The sequence below is a fragment of the Puma concolor genome, chromosome B1 (assembly GCF_028749965.1).
Source record: "Puma concolor isolate L17-30 chromosome B1, mPumCon1.1.hap2, whole genome shotgun sequence".
Classification (NCBI taxonomy): Eukaryota; Metazoa; Chordata; class Mammalia; order Carnivora; family Felidae; genus Puma; species Puma concolor.
The window spans coordinates 149533491-149546618 of record NC_141670.1 but is presented as its reverse complement, the minus strand read 5'-3'; the positions used below and the strand labels follow the sequence as shown (position 1 = coordinate 149546618).

Below are 13128 nucleotides of genomic sequence, written 5' to 3'. Positions count from 1 at the left end.
ATGTTATTTCTAAACCAGATTAAACTAATTTGTGATTGATCTAAAGAAAGAGTTGTCTGGGAAGGCAAAGGAACTCTTAAGTTTTATGATTGATATTTAATTAATTGGAAATTCTACACCCAGTTAAGGAATAGCTATACCTTACACAGTCCACCATAAGCTTTAGAAGTGACAAAGTTCTTTGCCTGTCCTTTCTGAACAGGAAGCTGTTAATAATGAATCTCTTTTGAAGTGGCTCTCATTTACTTCCCTGATGAACCGAGGTTATCTTTAGATGACTCAAAGTGTTATGCACAGGTTTTTTTTAATAAAGGATAAAGAAATGTTGGATGGGAAAATTATAGTAAAACTTCAACTATAAATTGCATTGAAGAGGGTGATTCCCTTACTTTTATTGATATTACTCTGTGAAGTACGGAGATTGTTCATAGCACACCTTCAGAGGAAATCAGAGACCCTAACCAGCCCACATACACACTCTGATCTGTGTTGGTCATCAGCTTTGTGTGGTTTAGCTATGTGGGTAGTTGAAAAGGAAGTTCACTGATCTAACAAATGATGTTCCTCTATTCTAAAATACAGTTCTAGAAACTAATCTGATTCCATTTTATTATTTACTGAAAATGGATTTAGCAAATGCCTGTTGATATTTTGGAAAAGTACTTAATGAAATAGCATGAAAACTTAGTTGTTTATGTTCATTAGGCTCTTGTTATTCCTGTGCCATTTTTGAAGTAGTTGAACTCAAGTTTTACAAGTAGGCTTCTAGATTCTGGTGTAGTTTTGAGGTCATTGCTGGCTAATGGACGTATGTGTTGCTGGTTGGCTTTCCTAATGCAGTCTTTTGGGCAGATAAAACAAGGTAAATGAAGAATTATGTTGTCTGAGAACACTAAAACTATAAATGTCAAGTGGATAGTGTTGGAGGACCTGTTAAATAATTTTGTTCTTCACTGAGAATGTAATTAAGAGAGATTGGGGCTCACTGCCACTAATTTTGGATCCTCAGCCCAGAGCAGACTTGTATAAGGCAGAAACGCTCATTGGAGAATCTTATTGACATTTCTGTATTATGTTCAGAGTTCTGTCAGAATCCTTAGACCATTGATATATCTGTGAGAAATGTGACCATTTTTTCTTTAGAAAGAACCAGGGCCTATGTAATGTTTCCTTGATTGCTGCATTCCCCTCTCTCCCCTTTTAAAATGGGATTTTATTTTGAATCACATTTTCTCAATATTGCTATCCAGGAAAGATGGGTAGAATTTTTTGGCAATGTAGGGGTGAAGTCAGAAATTCTGAAGATTCTTTAAAGCTTGGTGCCTTTATCCTTTTATGCATTTTGAAAGACAGTCTGCAGGAGGGGAGGATGTCTTCTTGGCTTGTGGAGGCCTCTAATGGCAGCATTAGCGTGGTGGTTGTGACACTAATTTTGGAACAATAAATTTAGCTACTTTGTATAGAAAGTAGCTGCACTTGAGCAAATCTGTAGAGTTTATTTTGGGAATCTTGAAGATTTCCTAATGTTGATGAAAATTGAGTCTGACTTTAGAAACCTCAGGGTATAAATTGTGCTGATAATTGTTCTGAGTTGAACCTGGAGAAACTGCTGATGTGTTCACTCTTAAGCGGAGTGATTCATCATGTAAACCTTATCGTGGACAGTTCTGGCAGAGCAAAGAGAAGTGGAGGAGTAGGGAGTAAGAAATTAAAGGAAAATGGAGATGAGAGCTGTGACATGCATTAGGAACTTTTAGGTCTTTTAGGAAGAGGTTGCTGGGTGGCCATATTCTTTACCATCTTAATTAATGGGTGAGTTACTATGTACAGAAAGCATCTTACCTTCCCGTGCCACCTGCGTGAAGCCCCTCTCCTCATCTCCATTCTTCTGTGTCCATGGGATTATTTTTAGATAAGTATGGCTGCTAGCTTTCAGAACCATGGCCAGTCCTGTTACATGGTTCAGAATTGGCTGTTGGAATCTGTAGGCCGCAATAAAGGCATTGCTGGCACGTTGTGTTTACTTTGGACATTTAAGAAAGATAATCGAGATTCTGTAGTTTCAAGTATGGTAGAGAAGTGTTTGGCTCTAATTTGACATGACTGTCCTCAAGTTAGCAATTAAAGATACCTTAATTGGTTTATTTGCCTTATAATAATGACATTAATGTTAATTTTAGAAAATTTGTTAATTACACAGAAGCAAAATGAGTAAAATAAGAATCCTCTATAATCCCATCATCCAGGGATAATAATTGTTGACATTTGGTGTATATTGTTCTGGTGTTTTTTTCCTGTATGCACTATATAAAACAGTAAGCCTTTGGGTTGAGAGTGCTAGAAACCCAATTATAGCTGGGATAGACAGGCAAGAATTTATGAAGAATTTATTGATTGACTGAAAGAAAGTCTGGGTATAGCCAGGTCTTTGGGGAAAATGATTTGATCTGAACAAAAGACTAGAAAAAAAGCTAAACACAAGAGCCAGAAGTTCATTTTTATTCAGATCCATAAGGCATTAGGTAACTTGTAATTTTAATACCCTGGTTGGTAAACGTGGGTAGATGCACGTGGTCATAGGAATTCCTCTTCCTTACTTGAGTACGTCCTTTTCTCTTCTTCTGGAAATTTCCTGATATATGGTGTGTGTCAAAAGATAATTTAGGACTCAAGCAGGGGCAGAACAACATCCTGAACTCTGTACTGACTTACCAAATCCTTATCATCTTGTCTGTCATGGTATTTCATCTAGACTTCTTGGTCACCTGCCTTTTTTTTTTTTTTTTAACCACTGTGTTGCTTTGGTGCCTCAGGGATCACATCCTGGGGGACTTTAGGAACTGAATTCCTTGGCAGGGTATTGACATTGCCACACTGGTGCCCTGGCGACAGTGTCTTTAATGTGGTACCTTTCCAGGTGCTTTTGCAGACAGAGGACATCAACGGTGGGGCGGGAGCCAAAAGTAGTATGTGTGAAATATCCCTTGCAGACCCAACAAATACTTGGCAGGTGGATTTATTAGTGGGCATGCATTCTTGTAATATGCAGCTGGGGCAGAGTCAATGAAATTGGTTTCTCTGAGCCTGTCTTCCCCCAAAAGGCTCATGAATACCATGCAAACGTGGCTTAAATGAAATAAGGAAAATGATATTGTGGAAATGATATTGTGGAAAAGATATTGTGGAAAGAAACACCCAGAAACAAGTCAAAAAGTTGAGTTTCACCATTAGTTAGTTTAGTTATTATATTAATCCATGACAGCTGCCATAACAAAATGCCACAGACTGGATGGCTTAAACAATAGGAACTTATTTCTCACACTTCTAGAGGCTGAAAGTCCAAGATCAAGGTGCTAGGTGATTTGGTTCCCTGATGAAGTACCTGGCTTGTGGGTGGCAGCCTTATCACTGTGTCCTCAACAGGGTAGAAAAAGGAAGCAAGGTCTCTGGTATCTCTTCGTATAAGAGCACTAATCCCATCATGAGGGCCCCACCCTCATAACCTCCTCTAAACCTAGTTACCTCCCAAAGCCCCATCTCCAAATTCTATCATAATGGGGGTTAGGATTTCAGTCCATAAATTTTGGGGGACACAATTCGGTCCATAACAGTTACTTGGGTTAGGTCACTTTTGAGGCTGCCAAAACCCCAAAATGACTGATTTGAATCTTAGGTTTTTCTGGTAGAGATTCTTGAAATATTGAAATAATATTAATAATATAATTAATATAATTGGAATAGTTAATAAAAGACTTGGCAGACCAAAAAGTCTGGAATTTCATACATAAAATTTATTTGACTGCTATGACCATCGCTGAGACTAATTCTTTGTAAATGGCTTAGCACTACATTTAACACTACTGACAGGGAGCCTAGTTCTCATTTTTTCCAACCCACTATGTTGGCAGAAATTATAAAGGAGGAAGACAGGATAAGTTGGGGGATGTATGGGTTACCACCTTTTTGTCCTAAAGAATTTTGGGTATCTTATATTTATGACTTGGGTCGTGATAACATTTTGTAATGTAAACTCTAGGTAAGTTATTTTCCTCAATATTTTGAAAAAGAAAGGCTAAGGACACAGCTGTTTTCCAAAAATGTCTCAGCAAACTCTAGTTCTTAATCGCCTTTTGCTAGCTGAAATGGAACTTACTCTGCTTCTAAATCACATAGTTTGGTAGTGTTCTAAAATCCAGGCTCCTCGCACCATTGACTTTCTATAGCTGAATAATAATGTCATGGCACATTAAGGATAATTGTGATAATTGACAGCTTTTCATGTGTGGGAGTTTATTAATACATGGATACCTAAGTATTTAAAAAAATTATTCATCTCAATAAATGCTATTTGGCTGTTTCAATTTCTTAGCTAATTTGAAACAGAAAAAGTAACCATCTAATTTACCTGTCTAGAGCCTGCCAGCATGTAAATCAATAGTCATTTTCTGGATTTGTTGGGGTGGAGGTATGTGAAGGCATGGAGAAAGTCTAGATGCCTTGTATAGATCACTCCAAGAAAACCTGGATTCTATAAAAACAGGTTCTTCAACGCAATTAATTTGAAGATGCTAATATGTGGATGGCTTATGTGAATTAGTTCCACTCTGACCTGTTAAAATGGAATCACAGACATATATATCAGGACACTTTTGGTTGCAAGTGACCCAAAAAAATGGTCTCAGATTACTTTAAGGTAAAAGGGAGTTGTCCTGGAAGATTGAAAAGTACCTGTCTTTAGGCATGGCTGAATCTAGGTGCTTAATTAATGGCACCAGTAACCTGTCTCTGCCTTGGTTCTGAGTTCTTCCATGTTTATTTTATTCTCAGGCAGACTCTTCCCTTAGAGTTGCAAGATGGTCATCCCCACTCAAAGTGTTTATTGCCATTATAGGCACCTTAGCATAAAGTGAAAATTTATTTCCTGGAAATTCCAACAAAAGGCTGCCACTTATTTACTCTGATTGTCCTGGATTAGGTAAAGTGTCCAGTCAAAAATTAATTGCTGTGGCTAAGATTTGTGACATTTTCATTCTCCAGACCTGGGTCACAGGGAGTGATTCATCCTCATTGAACTTCTAAGTATAAAAATGGTTTTTCAAAGGCAAGTGGGATGCTGTTATCAGAAAAAGAGATTAAGGGTACTGAATGGGCAAAAGTAACCGATAACCACTACAATGCATGTGTGTATTTTAAAGATTTATTTGTATATGTAGCTTTATTTAGCGATTTCTCAGTTCTTACAGTTAGGGATGTGAAATTGAAGTTTGAGGATTTTATATATACGTTTAAGTGTATTTTTAGATTATTACTATGGTCTAATAATTAGATAAATTGTGGAAGTTTTAGCAGCCATGGTGTTGACCTACAAAATTTAACTCTGAATGGAGAGAAATATAATATGATAATTATGTAAGCCAGTTGGTGATAGCACATTGATAACTTAAAGAAATAAAAAGTAATTTCTTTTTATTACTTTGGTTTGAGAGCTAAGACTTTACCAGATGGTGAATTTTGCCAGGGAGAAAATACAAAATCAGTAGGTCTTCATTTAACCCGCAGAAGGGAATTTGCATGTAAGCTTGTCATGCTCAGTATGAATTGTTCATTATCATCATTATTTCTATTAAAACATTTTTTTTTGGTAGCCTGTAGGGTGGCCACAGTGGGATGTTTTCCAGACCAAAAACAAAAGGGCACATTCACAAACTGCCTTTTGGTGGATAATGAACCAAATGTTCAGTTCATTTACTTTAGGACTATTTCATATGCCATTATGATTTCTGCCTCTTCTGAAATTCAGTATATTTACTATCTGTACTGTTCATGTAGCACTTTTTTAAAAAAATGAGATCATCTTTTAGAGAATGGTGGCTAAAAAGTGGGCTTGGAAATAACACAGGCGGGGTTGAGGTTATATCACTTACTAGTTGTGTGGTCTTGGGGAAGTCCCTTAGTCTCTTAAATACTCAGTTTCCCTGCCTGTAATATGAGTAATACAAGATACTGATAATAGCAGATAATTCATATTTTTGTGTAAAATAAAAGAGATAATAACTGAAGGACACTTAACACAGTGCCTGGTACAATTTAACCATTCAAAAATGTTAGTAACTGCATATTACATTCTTAATGATAGCATTTTCCCCATCGTTCCCCAAGGTTAGGGACCTTATCTCAAAAATATTTTGTATACTCTCAACAAATAACATAGTGTCTCATACACTAAAAACTAATAAATATTAAGTTATCAAATGAGAATGTAAAACTATATTTTAATTATTGCTAAGCCTCAGGGAAGCAGAGGAAAGGAGCAAAGAAAGAAAGTGTTTTTTTTTTGTCAGAAACTGGGGCAGAATATATATTGTTTATTCTTCCATTCATTTTCTTTTTTTTTTTTCAACGTTTATTTATTTTTGGGACAGAGAGAGACAGAGTATGAACGGGGGAGGGGCAGAGAGAGAGGGAGACACAGAATCGGAAACAGGCTCCAGGCTCTGAGCCATCAGCCCAGAGCCTGACGCGGGGCTCGAACTCACGGACCGCAAGATAGTGACCTGGCTGAAGTCAGACGCTTAACCGACTGCGCCACCCAGGCGCCCCTATTTTCTTATTCATATATCCATTCTCTCTCTCTCTCTCTCTCTCTCTTTTTTTTTTTTTTTGTATAACTTGACTGTGCACAAGGTGGGCACCAAGAATAGCTTAGGTGAGTGAAGAAGCAGGTGGTTGGCTTGGTAGAGGTGCAAAGACCAAGTACAGCAATGGATAACACACAAAGTGGTGGATAGTAAATGTCTTAATAGAAGTGCAGATTAAATGTTGTGGTCCCTCAGGGTAGGAAGAGATTACATCTACCAGAGGAAAATAGCTTGGTCGAAGTGTTCATTCTTTTATTTGCAGCTTACTCAGTAGGAAACGGTGACTGTATTTTGGTCCCTGTGCAAGCTACCTGCAAAGATGGATTAAGGGGAGGGTGGAAGAAGGACAGCTTCTAAAACTGAGGTATTTTCCATGTCAGAGCTCTTAATGGAGGCTTCCTTTTGCAGATGGTTATGTCTTCATGTACTTGAAAATGTCCAGGGTTTATTCATCCATATCTAACTCATTAATATTTCAAATGATGATTAGGTACGTGGAACTGTGTTGGTCTTTAAGGAAAGTACATAGACAAAACTCTGTCTTCCAGGAGCTTGGTGATTAGTTTTGAGAGAGGTCACATCAACAAAAGTTTGGTAATAATGGCCAGGATATATATTTGTTGGTGCCCAAATGATAATTCAGGCAAAGTGTTGTTATGGTTTGAATAAAGGAGAGATGCATGTTTCTGTGAATGGTTAATATAAGTTATTAGAAAAGATAGAATTTTCAGCTGGGCCTTGGAAATTGAGTCAGAGTTAGATAGAGAGGAGAGAAAAGACTATAAATAGACAGGAAAAATGAAAAAAAGATCTGAAGATGAGCAGGTATATTCTTTTCTTCCTCCCTCCCTCCCTCCCTCCCTCCCTCCCTTCCTTCCTTCCTTCCTTCCTTCCTTCCTTCCTTCCTTCCTTCCTTCCTTCCTTCCTTCCTTCCATTGTTTCTTTACTGATCAACAGCTGGGCTGCTTCCAAGCTAAAAAAAAAATGGTGCCACAAATACTCTTGGGTCCATCTCTTTGTTCAAGATTAATTTCTAGAAGCAGAAGTTCTGGCTCCAAACCCAGAATATTTTGATTTTTAATTGATACTGCTAACTTACACTCTAAAAAGTTTATATAAGTTTACAAGGAAGAAAAGGCTATTTCTTTGGGTATCTAACAATTAAAGTCTTTGCTAACATGATGGATAAAACATGTTTTAATTTTAATTTGATAATTTTGTGAAGTTTAGTTTCTAATTACTAATTTTGGTTGCTAGCATTATCCATTTTCACTTCATTATGCCTTTGAATTTTTAATTTTAGCCATATGCCTGTTATTATTCTTTTTTTGTGAAGAGAAGCCTGTTCTATATTGCAGTGTCTCATGGAATCTCACCCAAGATCAGAAACAGGGTTTTTAGATATCTCAGACCTTATCTTTTAACCTTCAAAGGATGGTCTCCTACCTGCTTATTCACTATCCATATAGATTATACTGGAGTTCTCAACTCACTGATTTCCTATTTGAGTGAACAGAACTTTTTTTCAGAAGTGTGATATACATAGAGTAATTCATGTCCCTACTTTGATCTAATTTTCTGTTAATATCTGAGTTCTAGCTCTTCTATGTGTAATTTACTTAAGACTTTTGCACAGATCTGTCTTGCTCCTATCTTTTTTTTTTTTTTTTTAATTTTTTTTTCAACGTTTATTTATTTTTGGGACAGAGAGAGACAGAGCATGAACGGGGGAGGGGCAGAGAGAGAGGGAGACACAGAATTGGAAACAGGCTCCAGGCTCTGAGCTATCAGCCCAGAGCCTGACGTGGGGCTCGAACTCCCAGACCGCGAGATCGTGACCTGGCTGAAGTTGGACGCTTAACCGACTGCGCCACCCAGGCGCCCCATGTCTTGCTCCTATCTTTAAAGGTCGTGGTTTCAACCCATGCTATCTGGGGATTCTCCCACTTTGGTGTCTTGGTAGATGTGCTACCCTAGGCAGGTGCTCATCCTTGATGAGTATTCAGACAGTGATAACAAGAAAAGTTCCACAAATGGTATTTGGCATAATCTAGTTAAGATTAATCTTAATTATAGTCTAGTTAAGATTAAGATTAATAAATAAAACACATTGCTTAGAAATAATTATCCAGTTAAAGACGATGTTGTGTATATATATAACGGAGTATTACTCGGCAATCAAAAAGAATGAAATCTTGCCATTTGTAATTACATGGATGGAAAGAGAGGGTATTATGCTAAGCGAAATTAGTCAGAGAAAGGCAAATATCATATGACTTCACTCATATGAGGACTTTAAGATACAAAACAGATGAACATAGGGGAAGGGAAGCAAAAGTAATGTAAAAACAGGGAGGGGGACAAAACATGAGACTCTTAAATATGGAGAACAAACAGAGGGTTGCTGGGGGGGTTGTGGGAGTGGGGATGGGCTAAATGGGTAAGGGGAATTAAGGAATCTACTCCTGAAATCATTGTTGCACTATATGCTAACTAACTTGGATGTAAATTAAAAAATAAACAAATTAAAAAAGATTAAGGGGAAAAAAAGAAATAATTACCCATTGTTCTAAAGCCAACCAAAGTCTTTTTTTCCTAATATTAAAATATATAATTAGAGGGGAGAGGGAGCAACTTGAAGTAAATCAGAAAACACATTCACATTAATTGTTACCTTTATACACTTCAAATTTATACATAACACTTTTTTCCTCCTGGACACCAGAAAGAACACCTGGGTATTCTGGGAGAAGTTTACATTTCTCCAAATCAATTTATGGAAAAAATGTGTTGCTTTCAAATTCCTGCATGATTCTTGTTACAGCTAGTCTAGGATGGCCTGGCTTGTTCATAGTTTCCTTATAAGCAGAACTGCCTCCCACTGTCCAAACCACGTCCACTTCTTTGTTAATTCTGATTGCTTAATACGTTTTAAGTCATCATCCAGACTTTTGGCTAGAAAATGAGCTCCTTGTGAAGGTTCCTTGAGTTCTCTACTTAGAACTGGATTAATTCTGTCCTTTAAAGGTCAGCTCTTCTAGGGAAGAGAGAGTCATGTCTTCCTACCCATAATCACAAAATTCTGTTTACCTTCTGCTGAGGTTGTGGTCCTTCTCCGGAAATTCTTAAATTCATTCCTGAACAGGGCCAGGGTAGGTTTCTGTTCTTGCCGTTGCCCATCTTCTGGGACACAGGTTAGCAGATGAACTGTGACAGCAGCAATAAACACCTCTGAGCTTGTTTGTGACACTGGGACTCCTGGCTGAGCTTAGTGCAAAACTGAGCAGGTATGTTCTTCTGTCACCAGACACTTCTGGGGTGTTGTAGGAGACTGGTTGGACACACAGATTGGACCCAAAGTGACATGAAAGGCAAACTGAGAGTTGACTGTTTAGCCAGGCATGGTGAAGTGTCCTCTCATACATCATCTTTGATTGATAGACAGTGGCTGCTCTGAGGCCAAGTTCAGGCTCAACAATCATTCGGTTGTGATGATGTGTACGTGATGTGTGCTGTGGGTGCTGGCGGTGGGAGTGGGTATTTTTGTTTTTTTTTTGAAAAAAAAATCCAAAACACATTCTAACCAGAGGGCAGAATAAAAAAGAAGAAAAAAAAATCAAGGCAGATTAGAGGCATTAACTTGGCTTTGATCTACAGGCCTTCTGTTCTGACAAAGGTGATTGGATTAATTTGACAGTTTTTCTTTCTCTCCCTTATTTCCTGTCTCCCTGTCACTCTCTTTCATTTTTCTCCAGGTTCTCTTTTGTGATGAAACTAGGTTAGTTATTACTTAGAATCATAATCTATTCATCTGTAATGCAGGTTGATTTCCTGATGTTTTCTCCCCTCCCGTATTAAAGTGAGACTAAAAAGGTTTATTTTCCCCTGTTCTTTTATTGGCTGTTTCCCAGAAAGGTACACCTTTATGTTCTCATTACCAAAGCTACTAAATTCACTGAAGTAACACGTGCAGAACTTTTGGCCTTTTTCTTTCCTACCTTATATATTTTCAACATATAGGGGCTCTTAGGGCCAATATCTGTGAGTACTTTCTTTCTTAGAAGCTAGTCAGGTTTTGCTGGTAAGGGCTGGCAATTTTCAAACTAATTTAAACCTTGTATTTTAGCCTCTATAATGATCATCACCATCCTGTTTTTCAGGTGGGGAACTTGAGACACAGGGTAATTAACTTGTCTCAGGTCATACAGCATAAAAGTAGCAGAGTTTGGATCCAAACCTAGGTAGTTTGGTTCCAGAGTCTATATGCTTAATCTCAATGCTATGTCTTCTATTTAGCTCATTTCCCTATTTGATTAAAAGTTACGGGGAAAAAATGAATTCCTGACATCCTTCATTAGGGAGACTCTCATTCTGCATATCTTTATGTTAAGAATGATGTTAGAAATGGGGAAGGGTATTTGCTGGCTACAGAGTATGCCCTTCCCATAGGTCTGTATTCGCAGTACAATTGCTGTGGCCTCTTCTAATTTCTGGGGAACCTTAGGGGGAGCAACTGAGGAAAGAAACTTACTGGAGTATCAAGCGAGTTTATGACACAAGATTTTGGAATTTTATCCCAAAGGGGATTGTTATACTGGTCGTTCAGAAGCTGTGCTTAGTACATAAGACAAGTTACACATGAGACCCAGAGAGTGCGAACTGGTAGTAATGTCACAGCCTTCTTCCATTCCAGTGTGTGGAAGCCACAGCTAAGTCTGTCTGATAAGCAGTGAGTTGTGCTTTCCTAATTTGAGGATCCTGGATCTCAGAGTACTGCTCCTTGTATCAGAGCTGAGCAGAGATATGTGCTGTGGCTCTGCAGGTAGAGTCTCTTTTCTAATGAGGAGAAAGATTTATTCTTCTCTGTTAGAGGTGGGGACTAACATCACGTTTTTAGAAATGAACAAAAAAATTGATCCTCTAAATGTACATTTTTCCTTTCCAAAAGCTAGTTCTACCTCAGCAATCTTTGATGTTGAACGTTGATGAAAAGTCCATCAAATCTCTGATTGTCTGTTTCAGAACCACTATTGTATAACCACATTTTTAGTAGTCTGAAGTCTTAGACAGATTCCAAATTGTACTCATCACTTCTTACCCACCCCCATCATTTCTTTCATGACTTCCATGATTCTCTAGAATGATTACACTTTCCATTTCTTGGTTGGAAAGGCATTGCAAGTCTTTTTACGTAAAAGTTCTGCAACTTTCATTTTTGTTTCTTACAGAGATGTTAAGAAATTTCACAGTCATTTTTTCTCTAATTACTGAAATTAAATATATTGTATCTTATATTAATATATATTCAATTATCTTATTTGAATGTTCCACAAACACAGAACAGTCTGCAGATATATTTTTTTGGTTTATGTACTAATTTATTCATTCATTTAAGCAACTAATTATTCACTGAACAATTAATTAGTTAATGTTTGCATCCCTTTCTAGAGATGTAAACTTGATAAGAACAAGGATCTTGTCAAGTTTTTTCCTTTATCTTCAGAGCCTGAAACTAAGCCTATTTAGAGCAAAGACAGTACTCCATAAATACTGCTGAATGAATGCATGAATGAATTGTGCACACTGCAGAACAGATAGAAAAGTGAAAGGAAGAAAATAGAAGCCCTAGAAATAAACTGTATAACATTTAAAAGTTGTATATATAGGCTGTCCTTGCTTTGCGTGGTAGTGCAAGGCCATAAATATGACTATTCAAGCTGAAGTTAATGCAAAACAATCCTAATAATCAATGAGAAAAGCTACTATTTTTCTTTGACCTTTAAAAAATGTTGCCGTGTCATTGAAATCTCTCTTGCTGTTTGTTATAAAGATATAGGAAAATGAAAAAAATAGTAAAAGTAATATTTAGCACACTCTAAATCATCAGAAGCATTGAGATTAAAGTGTTTTGTTTCTTCTTAAAATCTTCTCAGAAGTAGTTTGAAGTAGTATCACTTTTTGTCTGTACTCGACTTTCATCTCTTTTGGCTACTTCCCTCTTTTGGTTATTTTATTATATGAATTTATCATTGAAAGGTAGGAAGGCAACACAGATACACACTTTGCTGCCTGCATATGAACTGGGTACCAGATGGCCAGTGACCAATCACTGACAGACTTTGCAAAAAGCATTATGATTGGTCACTGATCATGATGTATATATGTTATTTACATAGTAACTTATGGACTGAAGAGCTAGCAGTGAAATTCGTCCTTTGTGCAATTACTCACAGTTAATACACTATGATAACTGAAATTTGAACTGTATTATTGGGGGACTGGTGTTCTTTAACTAAATGGTGGTGCCTGGAATTCACACACACTGGAACCATGCAGAGTGAGGGCTCTCTCAATTCCGGACTTTCTTTTGTGGATATATTTGTATTTTTTTCTTTACTAAAGTGGGATCACTTTATTTGCATGATTTTGCAATTTTATTTTTCATTTAATCTTGTATATATGTCAAAAAATAATCTTGACTTCATATTTT

The 13128-nt window shown here is 37.2% G+C and overlaps 1 protein-coding gene and 1 pseudogene across 7 annotated transcripts in view; one reads left to right on the top strand and one right to left on the bottom strand.

Moving 5' to 3' along the window:
• SLC4A4 (solute carrier family 4 member 4) overlaps window positions 1-13128 on the top strand; it is a 354218-nt gene that overhangs the window by 125064 nt on the left and 216026 nt on the right. The window lies entirely within an intron of this gene.
• LOC112858182 (dihydrofolate reductase pseudogene) lies at window positions 9302-9708 on the bottom strand (annotated as a pseudogene).